The sequence below is a fragment of the Bombina bombina genome, chromosome 3, assembly GCF_027579735.1.
Source record: "Bombina bombina isolate aBomBom1 chromosome 3, aBomBom1.pri, whole genome shotgun sequence".
In the NCBI taxonomy this organism is placed as follows: Eukaryota; Metazoa; Chordata; class Amphibia; order Anura; family Bombinatoridae; genus Bombina; species Bombina bombina.
In genome coordinates this window covers 1076917290-1076930944 of record NC_069501.1, presented here as the reverse complement: position 1 = coordinate 1076930944, position 13655 = coordinate 1076917290, and positions in this window count along the sequence as shown.

Sequence of the window (13655 nt, the reverse complement as noted above, 5' to 3'; positions counted from 1 at the left end):
GGCTTCCTACCTTATGTTATGCTATGAATACGGCTCTTCAGTCGAAACGCGTATGCTGCTCTATCACACAGCTGTTTTTGAACTCTTTCATGTTGTGGTTTTATGAGGTGGTGAAATGGAAGATTTTTAATACCATTTGGACAATAAATGTTATGTTTTAAGCTATGGATGTTGTTCAACCTTCTTCTTTCCTATATTTGAATTAGCCAGCCTGAACAACTATCCGCCCTTGCCTTTGCGATTTACAAAGTCCTTCGAGTGTGGTTTATCCCAAGTGATGAAGAGACTGCCTGCGGTCACCTGATTGGTACAGGTACAGATGACGGATTGTCCTCCTTCTGGGATACTGCTTTCTATTGGCCTACAGACGCACGCCCTCATATGCACACCCCTGACGTCCTGAGGAGGAATACCCGGAATGTTTGAAGTTTTTCGGTTCACCAGAGTGTGTTATCTTATTTTATAGGGTGAGTTGAGCCTCTAGCTCAGGAGAGCTATACGTTCAAGTGTTTACATCCCTTTAAGGTAACCTCCGTGACGATACTCACAGCCTGACGATGGAGAGAAATGTTTGATGCATTGGGGTAAGCCTGCTGTTTAATTTATATCTGGCGCGCTGTCACAAATCATTGATGAAGTTTACAGCCGTTTATGAGCTGCATTATTAACACTGTAGGACTTTTTCACACTCGATTGGGCTATTCCTTATTATTGTAAACCTTGTGTATTTACTGACTTTTCTACGACACTGAGTTCCTCCATACCAGAGGTTTATTTGTGGATCTCTTTCTCTCCTTATCTTTGCTGCTTTTCTTTATTCACATGATACAAGGGGCCAGAAAATGGGAGAAAAAATAAATGTCAGAAAAAAAAGCTACTGCTTATTTGAAATTCAGTCTTTCTAGTATGTACTTGTTAAAGGGACATGAAACCCAAACATTTTCTTACATGATTCAGATAGAGAATTACTTATTTAATTTGCTTCCTTCTCTTGTTATCCTTTGCTGAAAGGTTTATATTGGCGAGCTCAGAAGTAGCAAAGAACCTAGGTTCTAGCTGCTGATTGGTGGCTGCATATATATACTGATTGTCATTGGCTCACCTATGTGTTCAGTTAGAAAAAAGAAGAACATTGCTGCTCATTCAACACATGATTTCAAGAGAATGAAACAAATTAGATAATAGAAGAAAATTAGAAAGTTGTTTAAAATTGTATACTTTATCTGAATCATAAAAGAAAAAAATTGGGGTTCATGTCCCTTTAATTATGTAATTCAACTGCATTGAGTGGTCCTTTAAAGGACACATTCTGCTACTTCATCAGGGGTCCTGGGTTTCTGAATAATCGTCCTCAGCTTCTAAATCAATTGTACTCCTGGAGATAACAGGGTACCAAGACGGGTTGCCCCTTAGGAATGTCAAAGATAAGCATAGGGCCTGTGAAGGACATGAAAGCCGTCAGTTGTGAAACTGGAGTGCGAATATACTGTTTTAAGTTAGACAGGTCCATAGAACTGCTCAGGGGATAACCCTGGCGAGTAACAAATCCCTGAGTACTCTGTTGCAAATGCAGCATTGCAAAAACCTGCCTAGCAATAGACAGAGCCTCAGCACAGAGGGACATAACAACACTTCCTTTCATAGCAAACATATGAAAAGTGGTTAAATTGTCAGTAGATTGCACTTCTAAAGTCCTAAGTCTAGTTTGTTCCATAATGATTTAGAATAGAGAGAAGACAGGCAAGTATCTAAAATTAGATAGAAGCATAGAAAAACAGTATAACCAGCTCAGAAAAGATGAACCCCCTCAGGGGAACACAGAAATGTTGGCATAATTTCAGACTGAAGTCCCTTTGAGGGGAAAAAAAAATTGGTACTGTCTCTTTAACAGAAAAACAAACAAACTTTAAAATATATAAATTACAGTTTGAGTCAATAAAGGGTTAAATAAATATAAATCTATCCAAAGCTCTTGTTACTAAAGGTGCTTACTACTCAAAGGTTCTGAGGAGAAATTGCATTGTGGTATCAAAGACAGCCACTGTTTGTGAGGGAAATGAGAACCAGAGCCAGAGCACAGTCTGCAGAGAAGGAAGTTCAGAAGCTTCTGAAACTAAACTCCTCAGCTTCAGAAATGATCCTTATCATTTGAGAGCCTGTTGAGAATGAGGACCATAGATCTTGTATGCTCTAAATCCTGCACAAAAAAATTGTAATGAGACAGTACATCAATTTTAATGTAAATGTGTAAAAAGTGCCTAAAACAGTATATAGTGTTATAAGGTGTATGCAACTATGTCCTGCTGGCTATGTGAGTGCAAGTACCTACTAACCTGTCAGTAATCACTCTACCGTGATTATCAAGCTGCAGGAGACCTGCTTCTGGTAGATCCTGTGTTAGGCATACTACACAAGAAGGACTCTTCTAAGGAAAAAGTACTTCAATGCACCAACAGGAGGAGACTGCAGGACAAGTCCCAGCGACACCTGTGCCAGACAAGTGACAAACTTGCAGTAAGAGGCATACTCCTGTGGGAAAGTGCTCCTTTATACCCATATTCCTGGCTCTTTAAGTGGGATAATGGATTTCACACCGGTCTGAGAACCCCTTTCAATCAATTTGTAGATCAGCAATTCAACTTTCACCTTCAATTGAGTAAGGAATCATGGGAGAAATTAAAGCTCTGTTGTGTGGGGTGTTTTGCATTGTCCTGTAGGACTGGGCTTTAATCCCACATGTGATCGCTACATTTTATGAAAGAAGACTCTAGATTTGTCAGAGCATACCATTCTTTCACTACTGAGACTCCAAAACTATGGGCTAGATTACAAGTAACAGGTCACGATAACCAATATTGCGACTGCGTTTAGTTACACGTGTATTACAAGTTGAAGGTAAACATGTGAACACAAACTAAATAAGAGTGAAGACCTAGCATGTAAGTGTATGGGTTAAAAATAATGTGCACCAAACACAACATAAATACATTAAAATAAAGTGTTCCACTCATATATAAACTATCTAATAAAAATGATTTATATAAATATTAATAAAAAAACATTTTATAAGGGTTAAAAGGTATATGGTATATGGCAAGGCGTTTAAATGGAAAGGGCTATATTGTATGTATGTGTGTGTATGTATACTTGTGGAATATGAATAAACAATCAATTATCTTCTAGCGAAGGTATATAGATGACATCCTCCTAATATGTAGGGGTTGACAATAATTGTTGGAACAATGGTTCACAACGTTGAATAACACTGACACCACTGTAAGGTTTAACATTAACATAGAGGAACAGAGAATGCACTTCCTTGATCTATCTATCTTCATTACACACAATTTACTAGGGAACATGCTCTACACTAAGCCCACTGATCGCAATTCTCTATTGAGAGCAGAAAGATGCCATCCGCCCACTCTCATTAAGGGGATTGTAAAATCACAGATGATTAGGGCTCTTATAAATAACTCTCAGGTAGAAGCAGGGGTCTCTCAGTTACAAGGAGTCAAAGACAGATTCCTACAACAGGGGTACAAACCACAGGTGGTGGACACAGTGATGGAAGAAGTCCAGCATTTCAGTCAAGGCGATTTGATTCTGAAGAACAGAGAAAAAGGGACTGATGATAAAAAATGGATCATGTTAACAATCTTTGCACCAAGTACCACTCAAACAGGAACTATGCTGAGGAAACATTAGTCCATTTTAACCTCAGATCCTAAATTACCATGCATCAAGAATACCATAACAATGGTGGGATAGAGACGAGGTACGAACTTCAGTGACCTTTTTGTTAAAACGGATCCCGAAGTGTGTTACCAGCCCCCACAGAAGACCAATGTAAAAGGATGTTACAAATGTCTAGGATGTGTGACATGCAATAGTTTCATAGCAACAAGATTTGTCCACCATCCACACAGGAATAAGACTTTCACGATCAGATTTTCATTATCCTGCAGCACAACACATGTGGTTTATGTCCTTATTTGCTCGTGTGCTCTTTACTATGTGGGTAAAACAAGGGGCACTGATCATATATTGGCCATTCGACATGCTCAGGACAAAGGCTACTCAGATCAACCAGTGGCACGCCACTGTGTAGAGATGTCCCACTCAGTATCAACGATACAAATCATCTTAATTGACCATGTCCCAAAACTTGACAGAGGTGGTGATCGGGATAAAGTCTTATTGAGATGAGAAGCACAATGGATGTACAGGCTTGGGACTATCCACCCTGCCGGATTTAACTCTATTCCAGATTTTAAGGCTATTATCTAGGTGATAACACCAGATACATACCAGGGGTGCTGGATCTCTGTGTGACCACATACAGTGAAGGTTAGGTTATGTGAGACCTTTGGGTCTATATGCTTCCCTTATGCCTTACTGTTTACTGGGATATATGTGGGGATCATTTGTTGATCTTGTATTCACCCTGGTCATGTACACACACAGTTAAGGATTAGTCACTCTATGAGTTCAGTGTTCCCTGATCAAGCCTTCTCTGTACTATCAATTTCACCATTGATAATCTATTCTATGAGGATGAATTAAATGATGCATGTATTCATTGATGAAGGTTCTGCTCAATATATTTGTACATAATGTAAATAGACTAGCGGTAGTTATTTGGCTATAACCATAGAACATAATATACAGCGCTAGGGTGGTACACCCTATAGAAATTTTGTTTTTGAAGTTCTTTGGATTCATTTTTTGTAATTTAAGTGGTTATATGATAGTGCCTTATATTATAGCATACATTTAACTATCTGGAAATGAGTGACTATTAAATTGTTCATCAATGAGGGGTTTACCACACATAACAACAAATGTGGTTGCCTTGAAAACTTAAGGTCCTTAAAACTCATTTCCAGATAGTATGGCCACTCATTTAGATACATTTTGCTAGTTCTGAGTTGGAGCCCCTTTTGTCTTTAGAACTGCCTTCATTGTTCGTGGCATAGATTCAACAAGGTGTTGGAAAAATTCCTCAGAGATTTTGGTCCATATTGACAAGATAGCATCACGCAGTTGCTGCAGATTTGTCGGCTGCACATCCATGATGCAAATCTCCATTCCACTTCATACCAAAGTTGCTCTATTAGATTGAGATCTGGTGACAGTGGAGGCCATTGGAGTACAGTGAACTCATTGTCATGTTCAAGAAACCAGTTTGAGATGATTTGAGCTTTGTGACATGGTGCATTAGCCTGCTGAAAGTAGGCATCAAAAGATGGGTACACTGTAGTCATAAAGGGATGGACATGGTCAGCAACAATACTCAGGTAGGACGTGGCATTAAAATGATGCTCAATTGGTACTAAGGGGCCCAAAATGTGCCAAGAAATCTGTATGTCTCAGATAAAATAGAGAGTCATCAGACCAGGCAACGTTTTTTCAATCTTCTACTGTCCAAGTTTGGTGAGCCTGTGTGTAGCCTCGGTTTCCTGTTCTTAGCTGACAGGAGTGGCACCCGGTGTGGTCTTCTGCTGCTGTAGCCCATCTGCATCAAGGTTCAACGTGTTGTGCGTTCAGAGATGGTATTCTGCATACCTTGGTTGTAACGAGTGGTTATTTGAGTTACTGTTGCCTTTCTATTATCTTTAACCAGTCTGCCCATTCTCCTCTGACCTCAACAAGGCATTTTCGTCCACACAACTGCTGCTCACTGGATATTTTCTTCCTTCCTGGCAGGGAGAGTCCACAACTTCATTCATAACTGTTAGAAATATCAACACCTGGCCAATAGGAGGAGGCAAAGACACCCCAGCCAAAGGCTATAAATATCCCTCCCACTTCCCCCATCCCCCCAGTTATTCGGCCGAAGGAACAAGGAAAAGCAGGAGAAACATTAGGGTATAAAGGTGTCAGAAGAAAAAACAAAGGGAGCCACCCAGAATTTAATGGGCGGGTCGTGGACTCTCCCTGCCAAGAAGCAAAGCAATTTATCTGGTGAGCATAAATAATAGGCCATCTATTCTAAAAACAAGTAATAGTAATACCATTAAAAATAACCATCAAGGTAGAGGTTCTAATAAGAATGCACCTACTTGGGGAGAAGGTAGAGGAGGCCATAGCAATAGGTTCATCAAAATAGATCCAGCTAAAAAATATTCTAACATTAGTAATAGAACAGAAACTAGCAAAAAATCCTTAGCAACAGGAGGTGAGCCGGAAGATAGGGAAAATACTGAAAGTATGGAACAGGTTTTTTACCTCCCCCAAGAAAGACCGGGAGGGGGGGGGGGATTAGGAAGAGGCTTGATAGGCAAAATCCGGTATTTATTAAGAACAAACAAAAATTAAACAGAGAAACCTATGTAACCTCACAAGATAGGGTAATAGAGATAGTGGGCAATGTCATTAATGCCTCAGGAATAGAGTTTACAGAGAACCAATATACAATGTTAAACTTAGGTTTAGGTTTTGCACCGTCGTGCAAGTTTAATCTATTTAATACACTTATAGATTTAAATGGCTTAGTCAGGAATTTAACATTAAAGAGACATTTTTTGGATAGTTCTGATAACATGGTATCCCCCAGTGACCAAGATAAAGCATTACCATATTCTGTACTTGATTTTGATGAGATATGTAGCATTAGGGATCTGGAAGAACTTATAGAATTTAACAACAGTGAAGGTTCTGTGGAACATGATCCAGTTAATCGGCCACTGACACAGACCATGATAATGAGGTCCCAGTTTTATCCCATACAGAGCAGAGGGGATGTACTGGAATTTTTCCACAGGAGTATAGAAAAAGAACTAACCTCACTACATGCACAACAGGGAACTAATAAACAGAATTTAACCACAATCCAGAGAAAAGCATTGGATGAACTTAAAAACAATGAGCAGATTGTGATCAGAAAGTCAGATAAGGGGGGCACTACGGTCATCTTAAAGAAAGAAGATTACATTATGGAAACATTACGTCAATTAAACGATAGGGATACTTACCCGAAAATACAAGGCAATCCCATTGATGAGACTGGAAGGTGTCTGTAAAATTATTATTGTCTGTAAAATCAATATAATGACAGTATAATGTTATGGCTTATTATATCTCATATCCTGTGTGGAATGCAAATTGCATTATGTAGGCCTCACCACAAGGGAGGTGAGGTCTTGCATTCGCGAACACTTGAGCAATATTAATTGCAAAAAAGAATGTTCATTTAAAGGAACCGTCATTAGTCGTCTGTGAAGAAGGATGTTCCACGCCGGAGATCTTGAAGATGGAGCTGCTCCTCGTCGGATGGATGAAGATAGAAGATGCCGCTTGGATGAAGATGTCTGCCGGTCCGGATGTCCTCTTCTGCCCGGATAGGATGAAGACTTCTGCCGGTCTGGATGTCCTCTTCTGCCCCATCGGATGAAGACTTCGGCCCGGCTGGGTGAAGACGACTCAAGGTAGGGAGATCTTCAGGGGGGTAGTGTTAGGTTTATTTAAGGGTGGTTTGGGTTAGAGTAGGGGTATGTGGGTGGTGGGTTTTAATGTTGGGGGGGGTTGTATTTTTTTTTTACAGGCAAAAGAGCGGATTACTTTGGGGCATGCCCCGCAAAAAGCCCTTTTAAGGGCTGGTAAAAGAGCTGATTACTTTTTAATTTAGAATAGGGTAGGGACCTTTATTATTTTGGGGGGGGGGGGCTTTTTTATTTTATTAGGGGGCTTAGAGTAGGTGTAATTAGCCTAATATTCTTGTAATCTTTTTTATTTTTTGTAATTTAGTGTTTTTGTCTTTTTGTAATTTAGTTTAGTTTATTTAATTGTAGGTAATTTATTTAATTAATTTATTGATAGTGTAGTGTTAGGTTTAATTTTAACTTAGGTTAGGATTTATTTTACAGGTAATTTTATAATTATTTTAACTAGGTAGCTATTAAATAGTAAATAACTATTTAATAGCTATTGTACCTAGTTAAAATAAATACAAAGTTGCCTGTAAAATAAATATAAATCCTAAAATAGCTACAATATAATTATTAGTTATATTGTAGCTATATTAGGGTTTATTTTACAGATAAGTATTTAGTTTTAAATAGGAATATTTTAGTTAATAAGATTTAATTTAAAATTATATTTAACTTAGGGAGGTGTTAGTGTTAGGGTTAGACTTAGCTTTAGGGGTTAATACATTTATTATAGTAGCGGCGAGGTCCGGTCGGCAGATTAGGGGTTAATACTTGAAGTTAGGTGGCGGCGATGTTAGGGAGGGCAGATTAGGGGTTAATACTATTTATTATAGGGTTTGCGAGGCGGGAGTGTGACGGTTTAGGGGTTAATAACTTCATTAGAGTAGCGGCGAGGTCCGGTCGGCAGATTAGGGGTTAATAAGTGTAGGTAAGGTAGCGGCGACATTGGGGGGGCAGATTAGGGGTTAATAAATATAATATAGGGGTCGGCAATGTTAGGGGCAGCAGATTAGGGGTACATAGGTATAATGTAGGTTGCGGGCGGTGTACGGAACGGCAGATTAGGGGTTAATTGTGTAATGCAGGTGTCAGCAATAGCGGGGGCGGCAGATTAGGGGTTAATAAGTGTAAGGTTAGGGGTGTTTAGATTCGGGGTTCATGTTAGGGTGTTAGGTGCAGACTTAGAAACTGTTTCCCCATAGGAAACAATGGGGCTGCGTTGGGAGCTTAACGCTGCTTTTTTGCAGGTTTTTTTTCAGACCAAACTGCCCCATTGTTTCCTATGGGGGAATCGTGCACGAGCACATTTTAGCTGCTTACCGCTACCGTAAGCAACGCTGGTATTGAGGGTTGAAGTGGTGGTAAATTAGGCTCAACGCACCCTTTTTGGAGCCTAACGCAGCCCCTCAGACAACTCTAAATACCAGCATTGTTTGGAAGCAGCGGTAGGAAAAAAAGCTGCATTAGCTACGCGGGTCTTTACCGACAAAACTCTAAATCTAGCCGTTAGCATTTAACTCTCTCTTTCTCCTTTAACTGCCTAGAGTACGATAACATTGTTAGTGTGCATTAACTTGAGTAGTATTGTTCACTTTTTAGGCATACAAAATAGATAGAAAAATAACAATATAATTAGATCACGTTTCCTCCTCTTTCGCTGCACCCATTGTGTAAAAATGTGTATATATATAAATATATATATATATATATATATATATGTTGATAGTGAGTTTTTTTTTTTTTTTGCAATAACTTTTTTATTGGTTTGGTAATAACACAAACAGTACCATAAGCATTATAGACAAGATCTCATATACAACTGGACAGGTTTACAGAGAGCTAGAAGAGCAAACACAGACCACATACACCGTTGACAGTAGTACTTGTATCTATAGCAATAACTAGCAATTCCTAGATGTTATTTGAAATGCAATGGCTTAAAGGTTCTTACCTCCCGGGGGGCCAGGTGTAGTACAAAGCAAAGTCCTGAGATCTTCCTGGCTTACCCCAGAAGGATACTGGAATTACACCTACCCCCATAACATGGCGGGTAGAGGGCAGTCTCTTTGTGCTGTAACTTCACGCTTAAAGCTCTACAAACATTATTAAGATCAAACCAACAAATAACAGAAAGTATATGCGGGAGAAAGAAGAAAGAAAGGAGAGAGAGAAGAATTGAAAAGGAAAGAGAAAAGAGGGGTAAGGGAACGGGGGAGATGGAGAGACAAAACGGGACATTTAGGCATAGGACCAAGGTATGATTATAGTCAATGTCCCCTTACATATTAGTGTATAACTTATCTAGCTGGGTATATATGTCCTACAGAATCAGCCTTCTCATGTGGTGGGCAAGAGCCCTGTTTGTGTTTGGGTGATCGAGTCCCAGTAGAATCTGAGGTCTGCATAAAACGCTGATTTGTTCCTTTTATAATAACCATATTCTTCACATGAGAGCATCTCATCAGTCTTTTGTAGCCAATTTTCTAGTGTTGGTGTCGAGAGGGACTTCCAGTGCAAGGCAATAAGGACTTTCGCACAATTTAAACCTATGCGCATCAGTGTCCGTCTAATCTTGCATTGTAATGGTGGGGTCTCGTTTAAAAGGACTAAGTATGGGTTTAAAGAGAAATCTGATTCAGTCAGCTTTCTCAGAGTGGACTCAACTCCACGCCAAAAAGGACCTAGTTTTTGGCATGACCACCACATATGTAACATGGTGCCTTGACCATTGCAACCCCTCCAACAAAAAGATGAAGAGGAAGGATAAATATTATTTAGTCTAGTTGGTGTTAAGTACCAACGTAAAAGGACTTTATAATTGAGCTCAATAATTCTAGGGGAGGTGGAGGAGGTGCGTGTATTTTGGAAAATTTGTAGTCATTGTTTAGGTTCCAAAGTTGTATCTAACTCCTGATGCCATAATGGGGAAGTAAGGGAGTCTGTGCGTTTTGTAGCAAGAGTTTAGCTAGTGATAGTGAGCCTCTGGTAGTTTTTTCAGTTAAACAGATGTGTTCGAATGGAATCGGAGTTCTAAGGAGGTCTTGTTTGCTATGGGCTGTCTGGATATAGTGCTGTAATTGCGCATATTCCAGCCATGGAGCAAAGGAGCCATGGAGGATTTGTGAGATTTTCATTCTAGTCTTAAGTTTGCCTTGAGTGAGTAAGTGTGCAATACGGATTGAGTCTAAAAGTTCACTAACCATTGCGTCCTTTTTCCCGGATTCATAACCTCCCATCAACTCTATGTTTGGAAATATTGGAGTAAGTGGTGAAGTAGGTGTGGAAAGGGCTGGTGTTGTTTTTAGTAGATACTCCCAAGTATTGAAGATGTGCCTATAAAGTGTAGATGACATGCAATGAGGAGTACGTTTGATTTTAGGGAGCCAGCAAAGCGGGCCTGGATTAGGAGATCTAAGCAACTGGGAGTCCACCGACACCCACACCTTGGAGTCTTTTCTACAGTGCTAGTCTAGAATCCTTTGCAGAACAGATGAATTGTAGTATAAATTTTGAATTTTAAATGGGCATATTTTTATAAAATTTGAAAAATTATTGGAAGACATAGAAATATTTAAAAGCTCTGATTTGGAGTAATTTATAAGGAAATGTGAAAAACTGCTGAATCTGTTGAATTCTGTGATTAAATTGGGCAGGGACCGGGCAGGTTCCACAAAGGTGAGCAGAACGTCATCTGCAAACATCACAAGTTTGTGGATATTGGGGCCTATAGTGATTCCATGGATGTTTGAATTTTTCCTGATATGACATGCCAGGATCTCCATTGTGAGGACAAAAAGGAGAGGGGGCATCCCTGTCTTGTCCCATTGCTAATAGTAAAACTTTGCGAAAGAACCCCATTAGTGCGGACTCTGGCCGAGGGGCCCAGGTAAAGATGGAAAATATGTTTAATCATTAATTCATCAAAACCGAATAGTTTCAGAGTGCTGTGTAGAAAAGGCCAGTTTAATCTGTCAAAAGCTTTTTCTGCATCAGTGGAGACCAGGACAGCAGGGATCTGTTGTGTTTTTGCGTATTCCAACAAGTGGAGAGTCCGTATCGTGTTGTCCCTGGCCTCCCTGAGCGGAACAAAGCCGGCCTGATCTACATGTATGTGTCGGGAGTACCTTACCCATTTGGTTCACAAGGATCTTAGCATACATTTTAATATCCCCATTTAATAGTGAGATTGGGCGGTAGTTGCCTGGTTCTGTGGGAGATTTGCCTGTTTTGGGGATGACTGATATATGAGCCTCTAGAAGGTTTGGGGAGAGTAGTCCGTCGTTGTCTAGGGAGTTGAAAAGATTAGTGAGATGTGGGATTAGAATACTTTGGAACTCTTTATAATAAAGGTTCGAGAAGCCGTCTGGGCCAGGGCTTTTGTGCAGGGGTGCATCATTTATAGCTGTGGCTACTTCCTGTGATGTAATGGGATCCTCCATCTGTTTAGATATCTGTTCAGATAATGTAGGGATATTGGATTCCTTTATGTAAGAGTCTATTGCCTCACGATCTGTGGAGTAAAGTGTTGTAGGGATATTGTAAAGGTTTTGGTAATAGTCACTAAATATATTTGCTATTGACTTGCTATCATAGGTGTAATCCCCCGGGATAGTTGGGTGGGCTAGTTTATGGATGAAATTATTGTTTGCGCGAATCTTAAGGGCTCTAGCTAAAAGGGGGCCTGCCTTGTTGCCTTCTACAAAGTATAACTTTTTCAAATAAGTCTCTGCACCTCTCTATTAAGCAATTCATTAATTTCACGTCTCGTCTCGGATAGTTGTGTTAAGTGTTGTTCCTTTATTTGGCGATTGCATATGTAGGATTTCTATGTGTCGAAGTTGCTGAAGTAGTTTATTGTATCTATCATTATAGTTTTTAAGAAGTATGGCTTTCTGTTTCATGAATTCTCCTCTGACTACTGCTTTATGAGCCTCCCAAGTCAAGGTGGGGGATACGTTGGATGTAGCATTATGGAGGAAATAATCTGCGCGTGTAATTTTGTCTTTAATTAATGGCTGTAAAACGAGAGTTTTATCAAGGCGCCAATGGGTATCGGTTAGGGGTTTGTCTGGAAGGGTCAAAGACAATGTCACCATCGAATAGTCTGACCAAGGGGTTGGCAGGATTTCCGAGAATTTCACTAGGGGGCATACTCCTCTGATCTATAAATATATGGTCTATTCGTGAGTAGGATCTTTGGGGGTTGGAGTAAAATGTGTACAATTTCTGTGACGGGTGTTGGACTCTCCAAACATTTAATAGGGTCGCACCACGTAGGGCTCTCAATATGGCTCCCCAAGAGCTTCTAGGTACTGAGCTCCTGGTATTAGAGCAGTCCAGAGCAGGCTCAATCGCTACGTTACTGTCACCTGCGAGGATCACCGTACCCTGCGCCACTCTCAAAAGAACATTGATTACTTTCTTAAAAAAGCGGGCCTGCCCTGAATTCAGGGCATAAATATTTACTAGAGTGATTGGGTGGTTATACAATGTGCCAAGTAATATCAAGTATCGTCCTTCACTATCTATGTGTTTATGGGTGAGTTGAAAAGGAATGTTACTTCTAAACAATATGCCCACCCCATTTCATTTTGTAGGGGCAGAGCTGAAGTAGCCTACCGGAAAATGTTTAGAAAAACACTTTAGTTCTGCTTGCTTACAGAAGTGGGTCTCCTTTAAAAAAAATTACATCCCCTTTGTGTTTATGGAACCAATTAAGGGCAATGTATTTTTTGGTTGGGGAATTGAGGCCTTTAACGTTTTGTGAAATTTTTTTTTACAGGCAAAAGAGCGGATTACTTTGGGGCATGCCCCGCAAAAAGCCCTTTTAAGGGCTGGTAAAAGAGCTGATTACTTTTTAATTTAGAATAGGGTAGGGACCTTTATTATTTTTTTTGGGGGGGGGGGCTTTTTTATTTTATTAGGGGGCTTAGAGTAGGTGTAATTAGCCTAATATTCTTGTAATCTTTTTTATTTTTTGTAATTTAGTGTTTTTGTCTTTTTGTAATTTAGTTTAGTTTATTTAATTGTAGGTAATTTATTTAATTAATTTATTGATAGTGTAGTGTTAGGTTTAATTTTAACTTAGGTTAGGATTTATTTTACAGGTAATTTTATAATTATTTTAACTAGGTAGCTATTAAATAGTAAATAACTATTTAATAGCTATTGTACCTAGTTAAAATAAATACAAAGTTGCCTGTAAAATAAATATAAATCCTA